The sequence below is a fragment of the Bos grunniens genome, chromosome 9, assembly GCF_055505025.1.
Source record: "Bos grunniens cultivar Pamir isolate PY7600 chromosome 9, Bosgru_T2T1.0, whole genome shotgun sequence".
Lineage (NCBI taxonomy): Eukaryota > Metazoa > Chordata > Mammalia > Artiodactyla > Bovidae > Bos > Bos grunniens.
In genome coordinates, this window is record NC_141173.1 from 47372322 (window position 1) to 47399756 (window position 27435).

The following is a 27435-nucleotide window of genomic DNA, read 5'->3' on the forward strand; positions in this document are numbered from 1 at the left end:
GAATTATTTTTGGAATTATTATGCAAAAATACAACTGATGGTTTTAGTGGAATGATTGAACTTTAAGTGAAGCATTAAAAAAGGTAAAGACTTTAAAATTTGCATATATTTGAGTCTCAGAAGCACTTAAGAGTACAGCACAATTCTGTTCATGCCCTTTGGTTATTATTTATTTCAACTTAAAGACTACAAATGTTCAAATATATTATACAGTTTTAGGAATTAAAGAAGGTACTTATGGGCATAGAAATTGACAGAGTGATAACACAAAATAGAAAATTTGAAACAAATGAAAAACAGACAAGAATCTAATTTGTGATACTTTTTTTAAATATATGGAGAGCTCTAATAAATCAATAAAAAAAAGATGAACACTTACATAGAAAAATGCCAGTGGACATCAGTATATATTTATAAAAGAATACATATATAACATTAATAACGTGGAAAATAGTCAACCCTATTAAAAATTGCAATCCTACTAATGCAAATTAAACTGATTGAATACTATTTTTTCACTTGTACAACTCAGTACATATTTATAAATCTATAATAGGTATTTAGAAAGCTGTATGTAAATGGATACTTTCATGTCCTATCAGTGATAATACAATTTAGTAAAAATTTGAACTTTAATTTTGAGTAACTATCAAAATCCTTAACACAAGTTTAATATATGATACAACATTTTAGTTGATCCATGTTCAACCCTGAAACCTGAACAGACTCTAAGATAGGGAATAAGGTCAGGATATTTACTCATACCCATTTTAAACATCATCATACTGGAAGCTCTACTCATTGTAATCGGCAAGAAGCAAGAAGTTAAAAGACATATAGTTTGCAAAGAAAAAATAAAATGGCCCTATTGTGGATGGTATGATTACCTGTAAGAAATCCCAAGGTATCTACAAAATACTCCTGCTGCTGCTGCTGCTAAGTCGCTTCAGTCGTGTCCTACTCTGTGCGACCCCATAGATGGCAGCCCACCAGGCTCCGCCGTCCCTGGGATTCTCCAGGCAAGAGCACTGGAGTGGGTTGCCATTTCCTTCTCCAATGCATGAAAGTGAAAAGTGAAAGTGAAGTCGCTCAGGCATGTCCGACTCTTTGCGACCTCATGGAATGCAGCCTACCAGGCTCCTCTGTCCATGGGAGTTTCCAGGCAAGAGTACTGGAGTGGGGTGCCATTGCCTTCTCCACAAAATACTCCTAGAACTAATAAATTAGTTCAGAATAAAGATCACTAAAAATTTTCACAATCTATATACTGACAAAGAATATGAAAAAAATTAAATTAAGAACATAATACCATTTACAATTTCTCCAAGGAAATTAAATTCTTGGTTATTCATGTATCAAAACATATATCAAATCTGTATGCTTAAAATTAGAAAGCATTTACAAAAAAAAAATAACAAGCCTAAAGAAATGGAGAGATGTGTTCCTGGATTTCAATAATCAACATAAAGTTGTAAATTCTCACCAAACTCATCTACAGGTTTAATACACTATCTATCAACATCTTAGCAAGTTTTTTATACATTTTAGAATAAGTATGTCTATGTTTATGTAAAATGATGTAGAAGAGCTAAACAAGAACAATAAAATGGAGGGAATTAGTCAACCCAATATTTCAGATTATTACATAGCTATAGTAAACTAGATATCATGCTGTGGTATTAATGAAGGTATAGACATAGAGATGAATGGAACAAAATACTAAGAGCCTAGAAATGGAACCACACAAATATCCTCAACCCATGTTTTTATAAAGGTACAAAAGCCACTCAGTGGAGGAAAGCTAGCCTTTTCATCAATGGTATTAGAGTAATTGTATTGGGCATTCCATAGTAGAAAACAAAATATCCTGTAAGTTAGAAATTATATCAAAATAGGAACAAGCTAAAATGTGAGTTATTAGACAGTGTAATGTTATTAATTCTGTTATAAAAATATATCTTTTGTCACAAATGGGTTCTCAAGTATGTTTTAAAAACAAAAGGTAGAATGCTACGGTATAAATACAAAATTTGAATGCACATTTGGTATTCAATGATTAGGGGTAAAACACATTTTTGTTTGTTATTTCTTTTTGCTTTTTTCTTCTTTCTCTGTAAGAAACACATTTTTCTTTTATAATAAAATAAAAAAATTATCTTGAAATATTCTTTCAAATACAAAACGCACAATATCCTTTTAGCATATATACTCTAAGAACAATTTTTTTTTAATGTGCTACTATTTAAGCTGTCATTTTAAATATGGAACCTATCAAACTTTAGAGTCAAGAGTATATTCAGTTGTTTACTAGTGTTAACTGAGTGAATTTATTCTATCAATTATATCTAGTTTTCTCTTCTGAGAGTATTTTGTCCTGATTGACTAGGGTTATGTTGATGTGACAGTAAAATAGAAAAAGAAAAAAAGATTGTGCTAATTCTAATGTAAATCTCCTTAGAACTCCACAATAGAAACCAAGGTTACAGAAAGATACACAAACATACACCCACCCAACACACACACATATGCACAAATTAGCAATGAATTTAAACCATTAATACATGATATATGAAATGGAATAACTAAATTAATTCTAAAATTCCAAACTCTCAAACTAATATATGAAAAAAAAATCAAGATTAGTGTTTATAAAAGCAATTTTGCAATGTTCAAAAAAGGGCTAGTATACTACAGTTAATATTCTGAAATCTATCAAATATACAAATTATACAATGTTAAGATATGTCCCAGTACCTAAGGGAATTTGAATAATCAGTTTTTGGGTAAACGGAAAAAAATAATTCTCTGATTATTTTTATGAATATGTTAACAAAATGTTAACAACTGTCAAATCCCTTTTATAATGATTGTTTTAAGTCAGCTAGGAAGAGTATAGGATAAAGTAATGCTGTCTTCTTACCGGAAGGTCACAGTTCTTATCAATGTTCTTATCAATGCATAAAACTTATAGAGCTAGCAAGCATTCAGCAGAGAATTTACATGTGAAAATTTAAGAGTAACAGTCTACTAAATAATGGCAGAAATCTGTAAAGATATTGAATGACTGAAAGTATAAGTTTGTCTCTATAGAACTTCTCTAAAATACAGTTTTATACAATTGGCATAATGTAATTCTCATAACTGCTTTAGGCAAAATTTGCATACTCTGCAAGCTTCATGTTAAATTATTCTTATTTGTACTAGGTGGTTCTTAAACTGAAAGTTCCTGCTCTAATAATTGATTTAAGACCCTGCATTTTCTTCCTTTTTGCTGTTGCAAAGAAGAGCAAACGAGAATTGTTATTTATTAGCAGTAAACAACCTCTGTAACAGTATCCTAATAATTTTCTTTCCTTTGATTTCTGAACCAATTAGGCAATGACCTTGCACTTTATTTTCTTCCAATAATTATGTCAAATTATATAAATGAGAGATATATATCTATTTCAGAATATACCAAACACACAAACACACACACACACAGAGTAACCCCCCTTCAAGCAAAGTATTTGGTGTATTAATCCTATCACTACATTCTTAATATATAAATAAGTAAAATTTAATGACTGATGAAATAAAAAGAGCTTGAAAGAATTATTTATTTGTTTAAATCAGACAATGAAGGACACAGGAAAATTGAATCAAGTTAATAAAATGGTGTAAAAGAAAAACTTACTTTACAAATAAGCTATGTGATAAAATTTAGAATATAGGAAGGATAGTTGAAATTTAATGTGGTCTCCAAGCAACTTGAGATATTGAAGTTATTTTTACATTCCCATGGAAATACAAAGAAAATAAATTTAGATTATAAGAGAACAAGTGAAAACTATCATCACCATCTGCTACTTATTAGGCACCATGTGCATAGATGCACAATCATGGTCTTTGAGAAGAAGCAGGTAAGGTAATGTTGACCTTGGAAAATATCAACATATTGAAAAAAATTAGTGAACAATATTGAAAAAAATTAGTGAACAACTACAAATAATCGTTTGTGTTCAAACTCATATTTCAAACAAGGCAATTTTCAGGGGGGTAATACAAAGGGGGAGCAGATAGCTTGGTTTATATGACTAGTGCATGATTAACATGCTTTTGATGTATGAACTCATGCTTGGGGTACTGCTTCATGTGGCATACAAATTTCAGATTCTTTCTCTTATATTTTCATCAGTGCTTTTACATAGAAAGGATGATTATATTTCTCAATTCCATTAAGAACTATCTCCTATTATTTTTACCATCTATTCCTATCCTTCATTATTCAAAAATATTCTTATAAGACATGTCATTCTTAATATCTGCTTTTAAATGTTTTTAAAAACAGTTTTTAAAATGGATTTTATCAGGTAGAAAAATTTAATTTTCCCTATTTAGAATAATAATCTTTTTTAGTTTTGGAATTAGAATTTCATATGTAGAATTTTTTTCTATAACAATAATAATATATAAGACATTAGTACTCCTGGTGTTATGATCTCCCTCAGTATTGGCATCTTAATACTGTAATTATTGATGGCTCATGAGAAAATGATATCCTTCACTCAAACATATCAATTAACCAGAACTATTTAATTTTAGGACAGGAATATAAGAAATACTGTTAAAGAATCAGGTTACAATAATAAACTATAAAGGAAAAGAATCTGAAAAAGAATATATGTATATATATTTTATATATATACATATACACACACACATATATATATGTAAAACTCAACCACTTTGCTGTATGCCTGAAAATGAAAAATGGAAAACAATAAATGCAAATAAAGCAAAAAAAGATCAGGTTATATTATCATAGAGATAACTTCATTTTTTCAATCCAAGATTATAAATGTAATGGGATAGTTTTCTTATTTCCTATAATATTTCCAGTTTTCCTGCATCTTTGAATTTCACCAAAGTATATGATATTAGGATCATTGGCATACTAACTCACTTAAGTGTTTATCAAAACTTGAGAAAATTTCATCCCACAGGTGTAAAAATCAGAAATTTCTATTTTTCTATATAAGTAATATAAATTTTCACGGAAGTTAAAGAAACTCAATTTAGGTGACTCATTTCTTTTTTTATATTTTAATTGAAGTATAATTGATTTACAATGTTGTGTTTAATTATTGCTGTACAGCAGAGAGACTAAGTTTTACATATGTATGTGTGTGTATGTATTCTCTTTCATATTCTTTACCACTGTGGTTTATCACAGGATATTAAATTTAGTTCCCTGTGCTATACAGTAGGGCCTTGCTGTTTGCCATTTCTGTATAATAGTTTGCATCTGTTAATTCCAGACTTCCCTTCTGCAACTCTCCTTCCCCATGGCAACCACAAGTCTGTTCTCTATATTTGTGAGCTTGTTTTTGTTTCACAGATATATTCATTGGTGTCATATTGTAGATCCCACATATATGTGATATCATATGGTATTTGTCTTATCTCTTTCTGACTTACTTTGCTTAATATGATAATCTCTAGGTCCATCCATATTGCTATAAATGGCATTATTTCATTCTTTTTACTGGCCAACTAATAGTCCCATATATACATACATACATACATACATATATATATATACACACACACACACACACACACCACATCTTCTTTATCCATTCATCTGTCGAGGACATTTAAGTTGCTTTCTAGTCTTGGCTATTGTAAATATTGCAGCTGTGAACAGAGAGGTGCATGTATCTTTTAGAATTATAGTTTTGCCTGGGTATATGCCAGGAATAGGGTTGCTGGATCATATGGCAATTCTATTTTAAGGTTTCTTGAAGAGCTTTCATACTTTTTTCTATAGTGGCTGCACTAATTTCCATTCTCACCAACAGTGTAAGAAGGTTCTCTTTCCTCCTCATCCTCTCTAGCATTTATTTGTGGACATTTTAATGATGTCCATTCTAACTGGGTGAGGTGGTACCTTGTTGCTTTGATATGCATTTCTCTAATAATTAACAGTAATGAGCATCTTTTCATGTAAGGCAACTCATTTCACTTGCTCATAAAGATAAGGCATTGTTGAAAATTTTTAAATATTGTGTTATTCTTTCTCTAATGTCTTTTTCAGTATACAGATAGTTCTTACATTCAATGCTTAGTGAATTCTTTGCAGCTGCTAAAGCATCATACCCTATAGACACCCTAAGGCCTTTCTACTGTGAATATTTTAGTTCTAAAAGATCATTTTCCATAATAACATTTTTAGCTATTGCAATGCTAGAAAGTATTCCAGAGACTAACTTTCATTTTACAAATGACAGACTTGGCCTTAGAAAAATAAACTTGCTTAATGTCATACAGATAATAAATTAGTGTTGGGTTTGGGACTAGTATTGAAATGTGTTGTCTCACATCCTACTGTTCATTCTGTTATACCAGGATTTTCAAAGCATTCTAGACAAAGTTTGACATACATTTCCAAACTCAGTCTTTGTTTGGTTTTACATTGTAGGGTTTTCAGAGATGCTCAATACTGGCTGTTTAGAAACACTTGGGGACCTAGGAAAAGTATAAATTTGTGTCTCTGCCTTTTTCTAGCTTGACCTAGCCAGCAGAGATTTTTAGGGGCTTAGATTTTATTCTAAATTAAATGGGAAGGCATGGAAGGTTAATGCAGATAATTAATATTTTTGTCATTAGCCTTTGAGGACATGACTCTGCTTAACAAAGAGGAAGAAGTATCTTAATGCACTTCAGTGAATGTACATATATATTTAAGTATCTGAGTTCCAGGAAGTTCTAAGTTGCTATGAATTAATTTAAAAATAATTATGTAGAGATTAGTTAGAGACTGTATGTGAGTGGGATTGCAGAGGAGACCTGAGGACAATAGCTGTTGGTAAAATGTACCCACCCCTAGGGCCAACCTGTGAATATCCAAGAAGATAATAATCCAGTTTGGTCACCGAAAATGTCTTCACTCTAGAAAGCAAGATGTATGTACACAGACTATTTTAATATATATACTATACAAAAATACCTATATTAACTGTTATCACAATGACAGAGATTACAAAAAGGTGGTACTAATGTGAGTTACGTATTTAAAACATACTTTAAGAAATTATCAGCTTCTGGACAACAGGTTGAACATTAAAATTGATGTATATAAATGTGTTAACAGTAGATATACATTATATAAAACTTGGATAACTATAAGAATAAGGTTTAGAAAGATTAACAAAAATTAAAAAAAAAGTAATGCTTTTTATATTAGCATTCCCGAAACTGAAATACTTATTCATAGATCAAATAAAATATGTACAAGATCTATTAGAAGAAGATATTACTACTCTGATGAAAGAAATCAAAGGATAACTAAATAAATGCAAAGATAGTCTATGTTTATGAATAGAAAGCCTCAGCATTGTCAAGATGTCAGTTCTTTCCAGCTTGTTCTATAGATTCAATAAAATTGCAGTCAAAATCCAACAAAGTATTTTATGAGTATCAACAGGTTGCTTCTAAAGTTTATATGGAAAGGCAGAAGACCCAGAATCATCAATACAATCTTAAAGAAAACAGAAGTCAGAGAACTGGCATTACTTGTCTTCAAGACTTATTGAAAAGCAAGATTAACCAAGGCAGTGTGTGTGTGGTATTGTGAAAGAATAGACAAATATATCAGTGAAACTTGCCAGGTGGCCCTACTGGTAAAGAATCTGCCTGGCAATACAGGAGACACAAGAGATGCAGTTTTGATCCCTGGGTTGGGAAGATCCCTTGGAGAAGGAAATGGCAACTCACTCAAGTGTTCTTGCCTGGAAAATTCCATGGACAGAGGAGCCTGGCAGTCCATGAGGTCGCAAAGGGTCAGACATGACTGAGCAAAAACACAAGTCAATGGAACAGAGTAAAGAGTTCAGAAATATACGTATAGTCAATTGATATTGGATAAAGGAGCAAAGGTAATACCTAGAGAGAAGTTCATCTTTTCAACAAATGGCACTAGAATAATTGAGGATCATATGCGAAAATGTTGCATCTAGACACAGACCTTACACTACTCACAATACTTGACTCAAGATGGATGGCAGACCTAAGTGTAATTTAAATACAATACCAAAGGCACAGCTCATGAAAGAAATAACTGATAGGCTGGGTTTCATTACATTTAAATTTTCTTCTCTGCAAAAGATAATGTTATTATAGAATGAACTTTGGTCACCTGATGTGAAGAGTTGACTCATTAGATGCTGGGAAAGATTGAAGATAGGAGGAAAGGGGATGACAGAGGATGAGACAGTTGGGTGAGATCACCGATTCAATGGACGAGTTTGAACAAGCTCTGGGAGATGGTGAAGGACAGGGAAACCTGGCGTGCTGCAGTCCATGGGGTCTCAAAGAGTCGGAATGACTGACTGAACAACAGCATAGAATGAACTGCTGTTGCTCTTTAACCAACTCTTTGGGACCCCATGGACTGTAACCCACAAGGCTTCTCTGTCCATGGGATTTCCCAGGCAAGAATACTGGGGTGGGTTGCCATTTCCTTTTCCAGAGGATCTTCTCATTCTAACTTGTGTCTCCTGCATTGCAGGCAGATTCTTTACCCACTGAGCCATTGGGGAGGCTTCATAGAATGAGACAGCCACAAACTGGGAGAAAATATTTGCAAAACACTTGTTTGATAATCTTATTTAAAATATACAAAGAACTCATTTAAAATATATGAAGAACTCATTAGTAAAAAAAAAAAAAAAAAGAAAATTAACCAAAGACCTTAACAGACACTTCATGGAAGAAGATATACAAATGTCAAGGCAGATGCAGATTTCATAAGCATGTGAAAGAATCTACATCTAAGTAGATCCTTTACTACTATCCTTACTCTACATCATAAGTCATCATGGAAATGCAAATTTAAAACAAAAATGAAATATTGCTACACAACTGGTAGAATGACCAGAATTCAAACACTGCCAACACTGAAAGCATTTGAGGGTCTGGGGCAACAGAAAATTTTACTCTTGAAAAAACATAGAGGTACCTTAAAAGAATATTACTGTGCACCACCACCCCCGCCCCGAAAAAAAAAAAGACAATCTGAAAAGGCTTATATAATTCCAACTATGACATTCTTAAAAAGATAAAACTAAAGACATGGTAAAAAGGTTAAGGAGGAGGGAGACATGAATAGGGAGAACATAGAGAAATTATAGGTCAGTGAAACTATTGTATATGATGCACTAGTGGTGGATACATGTCATTATACCTTTGTCCATATACAAAATTTACAACAAGCATGAACCCTAAGGTAAATTATGGGCTTTGGGTGATAATCATATGTCAGTGTACATTCATCAGTTTCAACAAATGTCCCACTCTGATGTTAAATACTAATAGTGGGTGAGGTGTTGGTGAAGACTTTTGAGAGTCCCTTGGACTACAAGGAGATCCAGTCCATCCTAAAGGAGATCAGTCCTGGTGTTCACTGGAAGGACTGATGCTGAGGCTGAAACGCCAATACTTTGGCCACCTCATGTGAAGAGTTGACTTACTGGGAAAGACTCTGATGCTGGGAGGGATTGGGGGCAGGAAGAGAAGGGGACAACAGAGGATGAGATGGATGGATGGCGTTACCGACTCGATGGACATGAGTTTAGGTAAACTCTGGGAGTTGGTGATGGACAGGGAGGCCTGGTGTGCTGCGATTCATGGGGTTGCAAAGAGTTGGACACAACTAAGTGACTGACCTGAGGCTGTGAATATATCGGGGCAGGAGGTTTATGGATACTCCCTGAACTTTCAGTCAATTTTTCTGTGAACTTAAAACTGATCAAAAAAAAATAAAGTCTATAAAAATCACATTGTGCATTTTTATATTCAAATAATCATTTTATACCTTGCACAAGAATAAAAATGAAAATATATTAAACTCTCTTGATATGCCAAGAAATTGACTAAGTAATGACAGTGTTATTATATTTTGAATGCTTATGATATGAAAGGCATGGGTTTATTTGAAGGTGGGACTTGTTATTAAGTGGAGCTGAAGGTAAAATCTACAAAGTGTATTATTGCATGATTAAAGCATCAAGTTTTGTGTGAAAACATGTGTCAAGATCTGTAGAGAATAAAACAGTACCCTCATCCTCCCATTTTTACCAGGTGCTGTGTTCAGATTATTTTGCTGGTAATGCCTTACCTGTACATCTCAGGAGAAGGACCCTGTCACCATGTTTCTTTCTTCTAAGGCAAGCATAAAAGCAGTCTTATTAGTGGGAAAATCTTCCCAGGTGGCGCTAGTGGTAAAGAACCTGCCTGTCAATGCAGCAGACGCAAGATACCCGGGTTCAATCCCTGGGTTGGAAAGATGCCCTGGAGGAGGGCATGGCAACCCACTACTCCAGTATTCTTGCTTGGAAAAGCCCCATGGACAGAGGAGCCTGGTGGGCTACAGTCCATGTAGTTGCATGACTGAGCACTTAGCAACAGTGGGAAAATAAATAATCTGCTTGGTATCAGGTCATCTGAATTGGAATGTGAGAATTTTCATAAAGATTTTTGGAGAAGCCTGATGCCTGGCACTTCAGGACCTTTAGACACATGGAATGCACAACTAGTACTAGTATATAATCCCTTGGGTAGTGAGGAGCAAGGACTCCCATCCCAGAGAGAATTTGCTTGGTCAATGAAAAGTGGTTTATTTTCCAGGGTAATTTTTACATAGTACTGTGTGTTGCACAGTCTAATCCTATATCTTTGGGCATAACTATGTATTGAATAGGAAGATATTTGCAAGCCTCCTTTTCCCTTACATCTGAAAAAGATTGGCATTCAAGTATACAAAACCTGTACAATCTGTTTTTGATACACAATATCTCAAAGAATATTTTTCTCAGGAGCCCTTCCTATAAAATTTACTAGAAAACAAGAGTTGGGTAACAAAAATGCCTACAGACATCAACATTATTAGTGCAGATGAGTATTAAATATATAATTACATTTGTAGAACTAAGAATGAGTCTTTAAAGGGAAAGAATATGGCATATAATGATTATCCAGTTTGACAATGGGGAGAAATTGGGAATGATTCATGCAAAATAATTTCAAACTGTCTCTAGTAATCATATTTGGTTGGGATAGCATTAGTTTTGTGAGTCTAGGGCTATTGTATCACAAATAAACTAGTTATGAAATATTTCAATATTATTATTCCTCTTCTTAAGAATCAGGATTTGCTATGTAGCGGAAACAATATTCAGCTATAACATATAAGAGGTTTTGTTGAAATATTTCAGTTTTAAAATTAAAATTGGAGTTATCAATATGATTTCTCAATGTATTTGATTTTGTACACTTAGGAATTCTAGAAACAATTCCCAGTAAGCATCCCTAGTGCCAATATTGTAGACAAAATAATATTCCCCATTGAAAAAGCCAAAGCTTCCTAAAAAATGGGCTAATCACAAAATTGGGTCAGAAATAATCTGGCATTCCAAATAGGAAGGACTGTCAGAAACTTCAGACAGTAAAGAATCTGCCTGCAATGCTGGAGACCAGAGTTTGACCCCTGGGTAGGGAAGATGGCCTAGAGAAGGAAAAGGCAGCCCACACCAGTATTCTTGCCCGGAGAATTCCATGGACAAAAGGAGCCTGGTAGGCTACAATCCACGGGGTTGCAAAGAGTCAGACACAACTGAGCAACTAACAACATAAAATAACATAACATCAGAGACTTATTTGGGTCATGTCAAAGAAGGCTTCAATAAGGGTAAGAATTGCAATGTGCTTAAATCCATGAGTTCATACTATTGCAGAAAAATTAGTTATTGGCAACCTCAGGATGATACTATAAACTGGTTACATAAAAGAGTGAAGCATTTGTCTTTACTTTCCTTTTAACTGAGTAACCAAATAGTAGACTAGAGAAGACATCTTCTTATAAATTTATTCTAGCTGTTGAATGAAAACAAAACGAGAGAATTTGAATATTAAAATTTTAGAACTCTTTACAATTTAATGTAGGTATTAAGCATCAGTGAATGTTAATGTTCAAAACAGTGTAAACAGACATTAATTATATTAATTATGTACCTCCTGATGAAAGAACATGTCACTACTATGGCCTTGGCAAGGGAATCAAATCAGAAGCTGATCAAGCACCTGGATCCAGTTGTCAGTTTGCAGAAAATGTAGAGGAAAAATTCTATAGGTTTAATCCTCCAGCTTCTTCAAAAGATTTATTGGAAAGAAAGGAAAGAGAGCAGGCCTGTAGATTAAGAGAGACTTAAAAACTGATGGATGCTTAGGTAACTTCATGTCTTGGCTATTGTAAATAATGTTGCTATGAATATTGGGGTGCATGTATCTTTTCAAATTAGTACCCAGGAGTTGAATTTCTGGATTATGTGGTAGTTCTAGTTTTACTAGGAAATATTGTATGGTTTTTCATAGTGGCTGCACCAGTTGACATTCCTGCTAACAGTGTATTAGTGTTGCTACATGTCAATTAGAGAGACAAGAATTAAAAACAACAACAACAACAACAACTAAGGAATACATGAAAAAAATAAGTTCTCTAGCTGTGCTTTGGCATTTAGTAAAAGGAAAGAATTATATGAGTGAAGGATTTAAACATAATATAAAGTTTTAAAAAGTGGACATATATTCTTGGGTAATAAAATTAGAGTGAAAGCAAGGAAGTGAATATTATAGGTGCTTCTGAGGGGAGAAGAGTCATGATTAAGATGGGAAAATGGAAGAACTTGTAGGATTATTATTCAATTCCATTTCTTGACCTGGGTGATGGTTAAAAGATCATTTACTATATTGCATGCGTGCTGCTCAGTCACATCTGATTTTTTGCGGGCTGACTCTTTGTAGCCTGCAGGACTCCTCTGTCCATTGGATTCTCCAGGCTAGAGTACTCAAGTGGGTAGCCACTTCCGTCTCCAGGGGATCTTTCCGACCTAGGGATTGAACCCACATCTCCTGCATCTCCTTGCATTGCAGGTGGATTCCTAACCTCCGAGCCACCTAAATTCACTATTTTCTACATTCTTTTTTTGTATTATATTATATTGTTTTATTTTACAATAAAGTGTTCAAAAAGCCTTCGTAAAAAGTAGCAGTTAAATATATAAGCTATTTAGTTATTTTTGAATAAAATTATGCATGTAACAATGTCTGAAACAGAATACCTTAAATTGAATGTTTTTCAGTGTGGGGAGAGTGAAAGAAAACTATCGATTGATTATATAATTATATAGTTCTTTTATGTTTGAATCAGTTCTTTAAATCAGATGCACATATTGTATAATTTCAAGAAAAATATTCAAAAGAAAGTGATTAAAAGCCTGTTGTGCTATTTGAAACACTGAGATTTATAATATAAAGAAAAAATGCCCATAGATATCAATCAAGTGATCAAGGACCCCACCCTCAGCTGTGTATTTCCTGGGCTATTATATTGGTTACTTTATCTCTAATTATATTGACCAGTTACAACTAACCTGAAATATTCAGATCAAATATTGATCTGGTATTGTTTAGTCAGTAAGTCATCTCCACTGACTCTTTGCAACCCCATGAACTCTAGCTCATCAGGCCCCTTTATGCATGGAATTTCCCAGGCAAGAATACTGGAGTGGGTTGCTATTTCCTCCTCCAGAGGATCTTCCCAACCCAGGAATTGAAGCCATATCTCTTCTGTCTCCTGCATTGCTGGTGTATTCTTTACAGCTAAGCCACCAAGGAAGGCTTTCTACTTAATTTTACATATTTTGGAATAAGCAGAGGAAAGCAAAGTTATATTTAAAGATTATGATTTTGGAGACATAATAATCTAGAAGTTAAATTCTGAACTTCAACTTGTTTATAAAATTTTAATTGTATTGGTGGTGTTGGCTTAGTTGCTAAGTTATGTCCGACTCTTGTGACCCCATGGACTAGCCTGCCAGGCTCCTCTGTCCATTGGATTCTCCAGGCAAGAATACTGGAGTGGATTGCCATTTCCTTCTCCAGGGCATCTTCCCAACCCAGGAATTGAACCCATTCTCCTGCATTGCAGGCAGATTCTTTACCAACTGAGCTAAATATTATTTTATAAAATATTAGTTCCAGCAAAGGGAAATACATAATAACACTATAATAGCTCAATCATCAAGCTTCATGTTAAGGACTCAAGAAAGAATGTGCCTATAGAAGTTGAAAAATTAATTTCCATGTTGAGAAAATATGAATATCATTGTACCTAAGTTACTTCCAAACAAAGCTATTTTATATTCTTTTTAAAATGCAGTTAAACATTTTTTTTTTGTCTTGACCAACTCTTGTTCTTCTAAAAGGAAATAAATTATATTTTTAGCTGTTACAATTTGTCAAATATTAGTAAAAAATACATAGGTGCAGACTTACATTTGAGAATGCCATTCTTAAATAATGCATTCCAATTTTAAAATAGTTCTTCCTTGATTTCAAGTGGCAAGTACACAGGAACTCTATGTCTTACTGAGATTTTTTTCAATATTAACTAGTACTGTAGACACCATTGCAAGAGAATTAATATAGCTTCCCTAAAAAAAGAAAATATTACTGACTGCATCAGCAATACAAATGGAATGTACTCATAATGGGTTTCTACTAATCCATTGTTAGTAGAAAGGGAAAATACAATTCTAATATAGATTCACAAAGTGTGAATTTAATTTGTACACTGCAATTCAATTTTGATACTATGATGACAAAGAGAGGCCAACAACTTATAAGCATCCTTCAGAAGATACGAAGCCTAGGTTTTACAATATTTGAATTTAAATGTAAGTAAAATGGCATTCTACCATTTTTTTTAAAAGTCTATGTGTTATCTTTATATCTAACTGGACAACATTATTCAAAGGGAAATCTGAAATTGTGTAGCCCACTAGACTACATTTTTTCTTCTCATACTGAGATTCAAATACACACTCATGATATGTAGTACAAGCTTTGGTAAATAAAATTTCAATATTAACACAGTACCTTCCTCTAAGGTAAGAGGGGTAGGGCTTCCTTCATAACTCAGTTGGTAAAGAATCTGCCTGCAATGCAAGAAATGTGGGTTCAATTCCTGGGTCATGAAGATCCCCTGGAGAAGGAAATGGCGACCCATTCCAATATTCTTGCCTGGAGAATCCCATGGACAGAGAAGCCTGACAGGCTAGAGTCCCTGGGGTCGCAAGAGTCAGACACCACTTAGCCACTTCAGAGAGAGAGAGAGAGAGACCTTCCCCTAATGTGATTTTGAGTGTTTACTGGCAACTTAAGTAAGTTGCTTTATACTAGTCACACTTTAGTAGGGGAACAGTGATAGTGTCTCTCTTTGGGATCTTTTTGATCCATCCAAATGCTTGTGCTTAGGAAAATCAGAGATTTAGCCAGGCCATAAATGAATTCTAGGGCAGCAGTGTTCAATAGAAATATAATGCCAACTACATATGGGAAATAGATGGGGAAACAGTGTCAGACTTAATTTTGGGGGGCTCCAAAATCACTGCAGATGGTGACTGCAGAAAAGAAATTAAAAGACACTTACTCACTGGAAGGAAAATTATGACCAACCTAGATAGCATATTCAAAAGCAGAGACATTACTTTGCCAACAAAGGTTCATCTAGTCAAGGCTATGGTTTTTCCTGTGGTCATGTATGGATGTGAGAGTTGGACTGTGAAGAAGGCTGAGCGCCAAAAAATTGATGCTTTTGAACTGTGGTGTTGGAGAAGACTCTTGAGAGTCCCTTGGACTGCAAGGAGATCCAACCAGCCCATTCTGAAGGAGATCAGCCCTGGGATTTCTTTGGAAGGAATGATGATAAAGCTGAAACTCCAATACTTTGGCCACCTCATGTGAAGAGTTGACTCATTGGAAAAGACTCTGATGCTGGGAGGGATTGGGGGCAGGAGGAGAAGGGGACGACAGAGGATGAGATGGATGGATGGCATCACTGACTCGATGGACTTGAGTCTGGGTGAACTCTGGGAGTTGGTGATGGACAGGGAGGCCTGGCATGCTGCGATTCGTGGGGTCGCAAAGAGTCAGACATGACTGAGCGATTGAACTGAACTGAACATATATAATAGATATTTTCTAGGAGGCACATGAAAACCTGTAAAAATAGTTGGGTAAAATATATTTCAGTATGATATTGTATTTCACCCAGCTTATCCAAATACTACCCAAATGCAGATTCAGACTTGTTACTGTTGTTTACTCAGCTAACTTTAGGTTCTCCTCCTGCAGAAATCCAGTTATATCCTTCTGTGCATCGTTCAATGAAACTCTTCTGTAACTTCTCTATTGGAAATCAAGTGTTATCTGCCAGTTGCCAAATTAGTATAAAATTATTCAGTTCTCATCTTACTTAGCCTTTCCTTCTATTAAATAAATGAACCTAATTTAGTGTGATGTTTCAGAATCATCCTCCAAAGAATAAAATACTAACCATGCACAAAACAAAGTCTTCTTGAAAGCATACTCTTTCTAAGTTTTCTTTGGTACACGTATCTCATTCATAGCTAAGTATATTTTAGCTCTGTCTTCATCCACTTCCTGCTTAATCAGAAGTGGGCATTAACCAGAAATCACATGTAAAGACTTTTAAAAATATAAATCCCTTGATATTTCTGGAGATTTTCATTTAATAATACTGATGTTCAACTGAGTTGTCTGTATATTTTAAAAGACTCAAGACTGATGTTAATATACAGGTTGGACTGAGAAACACTGATCAAACAGAGCCAACTGAACATATACTTCCACCCTCTCCATCCTGTTTTATGCCTCAGGATATCGATCCATTGTGATTCTTTCACCATAATTTGGCAAATCAAACACTTGTACACGTTTAACTGGACTTCAGTTAGGACCAGAGTGCTAATATAATTCTAGCTCAAGCTTTACCCCCTGGTCCCAGCCTCTTGATTTGAAAATTTTCTTATTTTTAAGCCAGAAGATAACTAAAATCTCATGCTAGGGCATATATTGGAGAAGGCAATGGCACCCCACTCCAGTACTTTTGCCTGGAAAATCCCATGGGGGCGGAGGAGCCTGGTGGGCTGCAGTCCATGGGGTCGCTAGAGTCGGACATGACTGAGCGACTTCATTTTCACTTTTCACTTTCATGCATTGGAGAAGGAAATGGCAAGCCACTCCAGTGTTCTTGCCTGGAGAATCCCAGGGACGGGGGAGCCTGGTGGGCTGCCATCTATGGGGTCGCACAGAGTCGGACATGACTGAAGCAACTTAGCAGCAGCAGTAGCAGGGCATATATGGTTTCTAATGATTCAGATTAGGGCCTTTATTATTTTTATAAAAAAATATAATACATTTTATTGAATTAAAAACTCTAATATATTTGCTTTTGTATGCGTTTGGTATCTCTGAATTTTTAAACCATTATATACCTATGCCATTTGTGTCTAATTTGTACTGGCTTAGAATTATATAAACATATTCACATTAGTATTTCAAGTTAAAAATGAATACTTTTCCCTTGAAATCACTGAGTTTAATTTTTTAATCAAAGCATTGGGTATGTATCATAACTCTAAAATAAATCTTTAGGACATGTAGCTATTATCACATTATAACTCAAGATGTGTGCCTTGAGAATATTTTTCATGATTCATTTATAATTAATGCTTCAAACATTTCACATATAATGATTTAACTATCTCAGATATTGAAACCAGTCAATATAATTTTACCACATAATCTCAACTAGTTCTATGAAAATGCAAATTAAAGAGCAGAGTATTAGGCAAATCGAATTTGCATGCATATGGTGTATATACATAAAATGATTCAGAATATTGGATATCATTACCCAGTCATTATACTCATAGACCATAATAAGGAACAAGAGGAATTTGCCACATAAAAGACATTAACAAAATGGAAAATTTTACAGGCATACAATTTATATCCAAAGCCCTAACACAGACCTGAATGCCAAAATTAAAATAGCTAAGAAAAGAAAGGTAAAAGCAGCATTTCTTTCAGCATTCTGAAGAGTAACTCTATAGTGAATAAAGTTAATGAGGTTGGATATTTTCTAGATCTCTTTAAAGGATTTGAAAATACATAATTTTTTCTATTTTAATATTGGGATAAATCACTAAAGTGAACATGAACATGTAGTATAATAATTTAGAGGTTAAGACCAATTTTTTAAATCAGCTGAGCTTTGAATTGTGGTATTACTATTTATTTATCTAGCATGCATTTCTTAACCTAAATCTGTGATTTTTTTTTGTACAATATAGAATCTATCGCCCAAATGTTCTCAGTATAAATATATAAAGTATTAATACAGTGTGTGCATATAGTGAATTTAAAGTATGATTACCTATTATGTTTTCTATTGAAACAAACTCACACTTTTATCCCTTTTCAAATGCTTTTTAAGAAGTGCAGCATAAACTTAAATCTTCTCATCTTAAATGATAAATAAATACATTTACTGGGAAAAATTCACATACCAAAACATGATATATTTCATAATTTGGATATTTAGAATGCTTCTTAAATTCCACCTTTAACAGTTTTGGAAGTAGAAGTATTAGAATACCTAGTGCTAAAGTACAAAGAAATCACTTAATATTTATTATTCAGAAACCAAATGTGGAAAAACATCCACAGCAAGTTTAAAGTGAAAAGAAATGAATTTGCATTCTATCTTGGCGTCTCAAGATGTGAAACCTTAATTTCAGGTTCTGCCTTTAACTTTCTGTGAAATTTTGAACAACTCACTAAACCTCAAAGAGAAAGAATATTCATCTATAGTTAATATCTACTTATTGAAATATCAAGCCCAAGTCTCTAATATTTGTCAGGTAAATCTCTGATAATCTTGAATAATTTAATGTCAAACCACAAAGCTGAGTAGTCAAATTCAAAATATATATCCAAGAGATCAAACATTACACTAATATTATTAGGTAAATCAGTATCATGTCTTAAAAATATAAATGAAAAACTGATTTACTCTTTTTCGATGTTCACATGAACACTGTAGCTGGGGCCAAAAGTACTACTCATTCAAAGTTGGAACTACCAACATTAAAGCTATATCTACTTGCAAAATGAAACTTTTGAGAAAAAATCCTGATAATATATATGTTTACTTTACTCTGGCACAAATATGTGTTCTGTAAACATGTACACTTATAATTCCTTAATGTTGATCCATCTTTGAGCCTGCGGCTGTATATATTTAAAAAAAAAAATGTAGTTACACATCTACTATAATATATATGTAAAGTATATATCAAATACTTTCTTAAAATACCATCTTAAGGATAAATCGTTAATTCATTTGTGGTTCTTGATATTAAATGTAGTTTAGATTCTCTGCCTCCATAATTGTTTTATCATTCAATGTATACATAGTTGGGGCTTCCCACGTAACATTAATGGCAAAGAACCCACCTACCAATGTAAGAGACATAAGAGATGTGGGTTCAATCCCTGGGTTGGGAAGATCCTCTAGAGGAGGACATGGCAACCCACTCCATTATTCTTGCCTGGAGAATCCCAGTGGAAAAGGGCTTTCCTGGCACCTCAGATAGTAAGGAATCTGCCTGCAATGTGGGAGACCCAGGTTCAGTCCCTGGGTACAGAAGATCCCTTGGGGAAGGAAATGGCAACCTACTCCAGTATTCTTGCCTAGAAAATCCTATGGATAGAGGAGCTTGGCAGGCTAGAATCCATGGAGTTACAAAGAGTCAGACATGACTGAGCAACTAATATAACATGGAATATGTAGTTGTATATGCGGTTAGTGCTGTACTCAATATATCAGCAAATTTGGAAAACTCAGCAGTGGCCACAGGACTGGAAAAGGTCAGTTTTCATTCCAGTCCCTAAGAAAGGAAATGACAAAGAATGCTCAAACTACCACACAATTGCACTCATATCACACACTAGTAAAGTAGTGCTCAAAATTCTCCAAGCCAGGCTTCAGCAATATGTGAACCGTGAACTTCCAGATGTTCAAGCTGGTTTTAGAAAAGGCAGAGGAACCAGAGACCAAATTGCCAACATCCGTTGGATCATCAAAAAAGCAAGAGTGTTCCAGAAAAACATCTATTTCTGCTTTATTGACTATGCCAAATCCTTTGACTGTGTGGATCACAATAAACTGTGGAAAATTCTGAAAGAGATGGGAATACTAGACCACCTGACCTGCCTCTTGAGAAATCTGTATGCAGGTCAGGAAGCAACAGTTAGAACTGGACATGGAACAACAGACTGGTTCCAAATAGGAAAAGAAGTACATCAAGCCTGTATATTGTCACGCTTATTTAACTTCTATGCAGAGTACATCATGACAAACGCTGGGCTGGAAGAAGCACAAGCTGGAATCAAGATTGCCAGGAGAAATATCAGTAACCTCAGATATGCAGATGACACTACCCTTATGGCAGAAAGTGAAGAACTAAAGAGCCTCTTGATCAAAGTGAAAGAGGAGAGTGAAAAAGTTGGCTTAAAGCTCAACATTCAGAAAACTAAGATCATGGCATCTGGTCCCATCACTTCATGGCAAATAGATGGGGAAACAGCACAAACAGTGTCAGACTTTAGTTTTTGGGGCTCCAAAATCACTGCAGATGGTGACTGCAACCATGAAGTTAAAAGACACTTACTCCTTAGAAGGAAAGTTATGACAAACCTAGATAGCATATTAAAAAGCAGAGACATTACTTTGTCAACAAAGTAATGTCAAGGCTATGGTTTTTTTCGTTGACATTGTCAACAAAGTAATGTCAACATTTCATTGACTTTGTCAACAAAGTAATGTCAAGGCTATGGTTTTTTCCATTTAGTCAAGGCTATGGTTTTTCCAGTGGTCATGTATGGATCTGAGAGTTGGACTATAAAGAAAGCTGAGCACAGAAGAATTGATGCTTTTGAACTGTGGTGTTGAAGAAGACTCTTGAGAGTCTCTTGGACTGCATGGAGTTCCAACCAGTCTATCCTAAAGGAGATTAGTCCTGGGTGTTCATTGGGAGGACTGATGTTGAAGCTGAAAGTTCAATACTTTGGCCACCTGATGCAAAGAGCTGACTTATTTGAAAAGACCCTGATGCTGGGAAAGATTGAGGGCAGGAGGAGAAGGGGATGACAGAGGATGAGATGGTTGGATGGCATCACCAACTCAATGGACATGAGTTTGGGTAAACTCTGGAAGTTGGTGATGGACAGGGAGGCCTGGCATGCTTCATTTCATGGGGTCACAAAGAGTCAGACACAACTGAGCAACTAAACTGAACTTAATATGCGATAAAAGCATATACGTGATTTTTGAACTTTAATATGTATGTAGGAGTGGAAACTGAGGTTAGGAGACTGGGAAATCATAGATGTAAGAGGAATGGCTTATTGGAAAAGTATCTGAAAATAATGCCTTATGAAATTTCTGGATGTGTCCGCTCTGCTCATTCATGACCGATTCTTTACAACCCAATGGACCATAGCCTGTCAGGCTTCTTGTCTATGGAATTTCCAGGCAAGCATACTGGAGTAGGTTGCCACCATTTCCTACTCCAGGGGATCTTCCCAACCCAGAGATCTAACCCGTGTTCTTGTGTCTCCTGCATTGGCAGGTGGATTCTTTACCATTAGCACCACCTGGGAAGCCCCTAAATTTGTGGATAAATATATAATTTTATCTTCAGATTAAATAAAATAATTTGTACTTACGTAAAACCTGTTAGAGGTAGTCTGCTGGTAATTAGGGAATTGTTGAGTTGACACCACAGCATATGGTGAAGAAATTTAAGCTACCAGGAATCTCTACTTATTCCACTGAAATAAAAGTGAAAGTGAAAGTTGCTCAATTGTGTCTTTGCAACCCTATGGACTATACAGTCCATGGAATTTTCCAGGCCAGAATACTGGCATGGGTAGCCTTTCTCTTCTCCAGGGGATCTTCCCAACCCAGGGATCAAACCCAGGTTTCCTGCATTGCAGGCTGATTCTTTACCAACTGAGCCACAGGGTAGCCCACTGAAATAGACCTGCAGACCATTTAAGTGGTTAAACAAACAAACTGATGAAATTATTAACTGTGATCAAGTTAAATGTAATTTGACTTCTTATTCTTTCCTCAAAGTACATTTATTAAAGTTTTAGTGCAAGATATCAGAAATTAAGCACAGATATTGATACCTTTCTTGTTTGATTTATCATATATGTTTAATTCATATTTATTTTCTTATCCAATCTCCAATATAAAATACATATTTGGCTGTGTTCATGTGCTAAGTACTGCTTTACTTTAGAAATTCAGTTCAGTTGCTTAGTCATGTTTGACTCTTTGGGACCCCATGAATTGCAGCACACCAGGCCTCCCTGTCCATCATCAATTCCCAGAGTTCAGCCAAACTCATGTCCATCGAGTTGGTGATGCCATCCAGCCATCTCATCCTCTGTCGTCCCCTTCTCCTCTTGCCCCCAATCCCTCCCAGCATTAGAGTCTTTTCCAATGAGTCAACTCTTCTCATGAGGTGGCCAAAGAATTGGAGTTTCAGCTTCAGCATCATTCCTTCTGAAGAACACCCAAGACTAATCTCCTTTAGAATGGACTGGTTGGATCTCCTTGCAGTCCAAGGGACTCTCAAGAGTCTTCTCTAACACCACAATTCAAAAGCATCAATTCTTTGGCACTCAGCTTTCTTCAAAGTCCAACTCTCACATCCATACATGACCACTGGAAAAACCATAGCCTTGACTAGACGGACCTTTGTTGGCAAAGTAATGTCTCTGCTTTTGAATATGCTATCTAGGTTGGTTATAACTTTCCTTACAAGGAGTGTCTTTTAATTAAAATACATTAAAAAATCCTTGCATTCTTATAAGGTGAGACAGCCACTGAATATATTAATAATAAATTTTTGAGTTACATAGTAAGTTAAAAGGAGACTAGTGGTAAGAAAAACCATAAAATAAAAAACTAAAAAGTAGGGATAGGGTGGGCTTGGAGTACCGCATTGTAATGTTAACTAGGTGGTGGAGATAGAACTCCCAAAGGGAAGGTGTCAAATGAGCAGATTTTAGACATACACATATGTAAAGGAAGGTATTTCTAAGTAGAGTAAGAAGCCAGTGCAGAGATCATCAAGGTTGGAACATGGATATTAAGGGAACTTAAGGAGGGCTTGAGTAACTAGGGTCATGTGAGAAGTAGCAAGTAAGGAACTGGGAGCTACTTAAGGTTTGCTCTTGCAGGGCACTGCACACTGACTGTTTCTTTTGGAGCCATTCTTGTGTTCTGCACAAGAGTGGTATGACCTAGATGATTTTTAAATAATTACTTTGGTAGATAGGCAGAGCATTTGTTACTGACCAGGGTTCTTGGATTCTAATCAATAGAAATGATGAGAAGGCAGAGGAAAAATTCAGGCAAGGCCTTACTGGGACTCGTGCTATAGCACAAGGGAGGGAAAACTGGTGACAGATTCCCTTGCTTGTTCCCAGAGGACGGCGTAAGCTGGCCCCTTATATAGGGTGAGGGTAGAGGCAGATCCTGAGGGGTGGCTTAGGTGGTCTGCACACCCCCTTAGTGGTACTGTATGTGGGGACCATGTGCAGTACCCTGCTTTTGCTCCTGACACTCAAAAGTAGCAGTTGGGTTTCTGGTTTTTTTTTTTTTTTTTTTTTGGTATGTACTCACAATAAACTGTGGAAAATTCTTCAAGACATGTGAATACCAGGCCACCTGACCTGCCTCTTGAGAAACCTATATGCAGGTCAGGAAGCAACAGAACTGGACATGGAACAACAGAATGGTTCCAAATAGGAAAAGGAGTACGTCAAGGCTGTATATTGTCACCCTGTTTATTTAACTTATATGCAGAGTACATCATGAGAAATGCTGGGCTGGAAGAAGCACAAGCTGGAATCAAGATAGCTGGGAGAAATATCAATAACCTCAGATGTGCAGATGACACCACCCTTATGGCAGAAAGTGAAGAGGAACTAAAAAGCCTCTTGATGAAAGTGAAAGTGGAGAGTGAAAAAGTGCTTAAAGCTCAACATTCAGAAAACTAAGATCAGTGCTAATGGAGTATTACTCAGCAATTAAAAAGAATACATTTGAATCAGTTCTAATGAGGTGGATGAAACTGGAGCCTATTATACAGAGTGAAGTAAGCCAGAAGGAAAAACACCAATACAGTATACTAACGCATATATATGGAATTTAGAAAGATGGTAACAATAACCCTGTGAATGAGACAGCAAAAGAGACAGTGATGTATAGAACAGTCTTATGGACTCTGTGGGAGAGGGAGAGGGTGGGAAGATTTGGGAGAATGGCATTGAAACATGTAAAATATCATGTATGAAACGAGATGCCAGTCCAGGTTCGATGCACGATACTGGACGCTTGGGGCTAGTGCACTGGGACGACCCAGAGAGATGGTATGGGGAGGGAGGAGGGAGGAGGGTTCAGGATGGGGAACACATGTATACCTGTGGCGGATTCATTTTGATATTTGGCAAAACTAATACAATTATGTAAAGTTTAAAAATTAAATAAAATTAAAAAATAAAAAAATAAAAGCACACACACACACAAAAAGAAAACTAAGATCATGGCATCTGGTCCCATTGTTTCATGGGAAATAGATGGGGAAACAGTGGAAACAGTGTCAGACTTAATTTTTGGGGCTCCAAAATCACTGCAGATGGTGACTGCAGCCATGAAATTAAAAGACACGTACTCCTTGGAAGGAAAGTTATGACCAACCTAGATAGCATATTGAAAAGCAGAGACATTACTTTGCCAACAAAGGTCTGTCTAGTCAAGGCTGTGGTTTTTCCAGTGGTCATGTATGGATGTGAGAGTTGGACTATGAAGAAAGCTGAGCGCTGAAGAATTGATGCTTTTGAACTGTGGTGTTGGGGAAGACTCTGAGAATCCCTTGGGCTGCAAGGAGATCCAACCAGTCCATTCTGAAGGAGATCAGCCCTGGGTGTTCTTTGGAAGGAATGATGCTAAAGCTGAAACTCCAGTACTTTGGCCACCTCATGCGAAGAGTTGACTCATTGGAAAAGAACTCTGATGCTGGGAGGGATTGGGGGCAGGAGGAAATGGGGATGACAGAGGATGAGATGGCTGGATGGCATCACTGACTCCATGGACATGAGTTTGGGTGAACTCCGGGAGTTGGTGATGGACAGGGGGGCCTGGCATGCTGAGATTCATGGGGTCGCAAAGAGTTGGGCACGACTGAGTGACTGAACTGAACTGAACAGCTGTTTTTATTTCCTTGTAGTTTCTTTATATTCTGTTGCTCAAGGAAGTGTTCCTCCAAGTGTAAGCATTGCAGCCAAGGGTCCCAGATCCCAGGTCCTGGTTTGCCTCACTCTGACCACACATGTGCAACAGTGGAAGGAGGGAAATTGACTCAACAACTTTTGGGACGACACTTTAGAACTCCTGTCTCAAAGGCCTCATGCAATCTGTGTACACCTCTTCCTTTCAGATTCATGTCATAGTAAGTGTTGTGGCAGGTCCTCTGTGCTGTCTGGGCCATCACCATGGTGAAGCTGAGCAAAATGGGGCCAAGCAGAGACTGCAGCTGCTTTTCCTGGGGGTCAGTTTGCCATTCCCTAGGGCTTTAGTCTTCTCCTGGTTTGCCTGGTCTACTTTGGGGATGAACAACTATATGGTCATCTGCATTTGGAAGCAGTCTTTGAACTGTAATTACCTAGAAGGTGTGTGCTCTGGCTGGGATAAGAAGTGAGACATGGTTCAGACATTCACCGGTCTGATGACATGGGGCTCTTATTTTCACACATGCATCTGTGGCAGAGTAAAACGTATACTGACTAAATTATAAAACATTGTTAATTTTTTTTTTTTTCAAAAAGTGCTTCAAAAATTTTTTCTGTAATAGGAGAATGAAGTAGGTTGTTAGCAATGGAGTTCGAGAGTTGGATTCTGTATGTATTTTTAAGTTATAATCAATGATTTTCAGATGGATTTTATGTAGAAGGTGAGAAAAAGGGAAGAGGCAAAGATGACAGTGTATTTTTTATCTGAGCAACCAAAATAGAGTTGCTGTTAATTGCTATTACTTAGAGCAGTGTTAGCACAATCATTGATATTTTGTTTTTAGACATGTTGAGTTACTTAGTAACGCAATATTTTGGCACTATTTAAATGTAAAATAACTTTTTAAGGAAGTAGCTAGGTATATGACTACAGTTAAAATGAAAGGCTCTGGTTATAATCAAAATAATTTGGAGTGTTATCAGATCAGTTCAGTCGCTCAGTCATTTCTGACTTTTTGCGACCTCATTGACTGTAGCATACCAGGCTTCCCTGTCCAACACCAACTCCCGGAGGTTGCTCAAACTCATGTCCATCGAGTCAGTGACGCCATCCAACCATCTTATCCTCTAGTGTCCCCTTCTCTTCCTACCTTTTTCCCCAGCATCAGGGTATTTTCCAATGGGTTGGTTATTTGCATCAGGTAGCCAAAGTATTGGAGTTTCAGTTTCAGCATCAGTCCTTCCAGTGAATATTTAGGACTGATTTCTTTTAGGATGGACAGGTTTGATCTCCTTGCAGTCCAGGGCACTCTCAACAGTCTTATCCAACACCACAGTTCAAAAGCATCAATTCTTTGGCGCTCAGCTTTCTTTATAGTCCAACTCTCACATCCATACATAACCACTGGAAAAACCATAGCTTTGACTAGATGGACCTTTGTCAGCAAAGTAATGTCTCAGTCTTTTAATATACTGTCTAGGGTGGTCATAGCTTTTCTTCCAAGGAGTAAGTGTCTTTTAGCTTCATGGCTGCAGTCACCATTTGCAGTGATTTTGGAGCCCAAGAAAATAAAGTCAGCCACTGTTTCCACTGTTTCCCCATCTATTTGCCATGATGTGATGGGACCAGATGCCATGATCTTTGTTTTCTGAATGTTGAGTTTTAAGCCAACTTTTTCACTCTCCTCTTTCACTTTCATCAAGAGGCTGTTTAGTTCTTCTTTGGATTTCTGCCATAAGGGTGGTGTCATCTGCATATCTGAGCTTATTGATATTTCTCCCGGCAATCTTGATTTTAGCTTGGGCTTCATCCAGCCTGAATTTTGCATGACGTACTCTGCATAGAAGTTAAATAAGCAGGGTGACAATATAGAGTCTTGACATACTCCTTTCCTGATTTGGAATCAGTCCATTATTCCATATCCATTTTCTAACTATTGTTTCTTGACCTCTTTCTCAGGAGGCAGGTAAGGTGGTCTGGAATTCTCATCACTTTAAGAATTTTCCACAGTTTGCTGTGATCCACACAGTCAAAGGCTTTAGTGTAGTCAATGAAGCAGACATAGGTGTTTCTCTGGAAACACCTTGCTTTTTCTGTGACCCAGTGGATATTGGCATTTTGATCTGTTTCCTCTGCCTTTTCTAAATCCAGCTTGTGCA

General features: G+C 36.1%; 1 protein-coding gene and 1 long non-coding RNA gene across 12 annotated transcripts in view; one reads left to right on the top strand and one right to left on the bottom strand.

The window, feature by feature from the left end:
• The window catches only part of LOC147365924 (uncharacterized), an 851918-nt gene that overhangs the window by 767825 nt on the left and 56658 nt on the right, over window positions 1–27435 (top strand). The gene's annotated exons all lie outside the window — the stretch shown is intronic.
• LOC147365929 (uncharacterized) overlaps window positions 1–27435 on the bottom strand; it is a 137198-nt gene that overhangs the window by 11430 nt on the left and 98333 nt on the right. The window contains exons 3-5 of one of the 6 annotated variants that reach the window (XR_015133057.1): window positions 21697–21801; window positions 6879–6933; window positions 3582–3918 (exon numbers count right to left, since the gene is read on the bottom strand). The exons of 1 other annotated variant lie outside the window; for it this stretch is intronic. This is a non-coding gene — a long non-coding RNA (uncharacterized LOC147365929). Of the gene's footprint in view, window positions 1–3581; window positions 3919–6865; window positions 6934–21696; window positions 21802–27435 lie in introns of those variants that run through there. 4 more of the 6 variants (XR_015133052.1, XR_015133051.1, XR_015133050.1 and 1 more) reach the window with 4 other exon arrangements.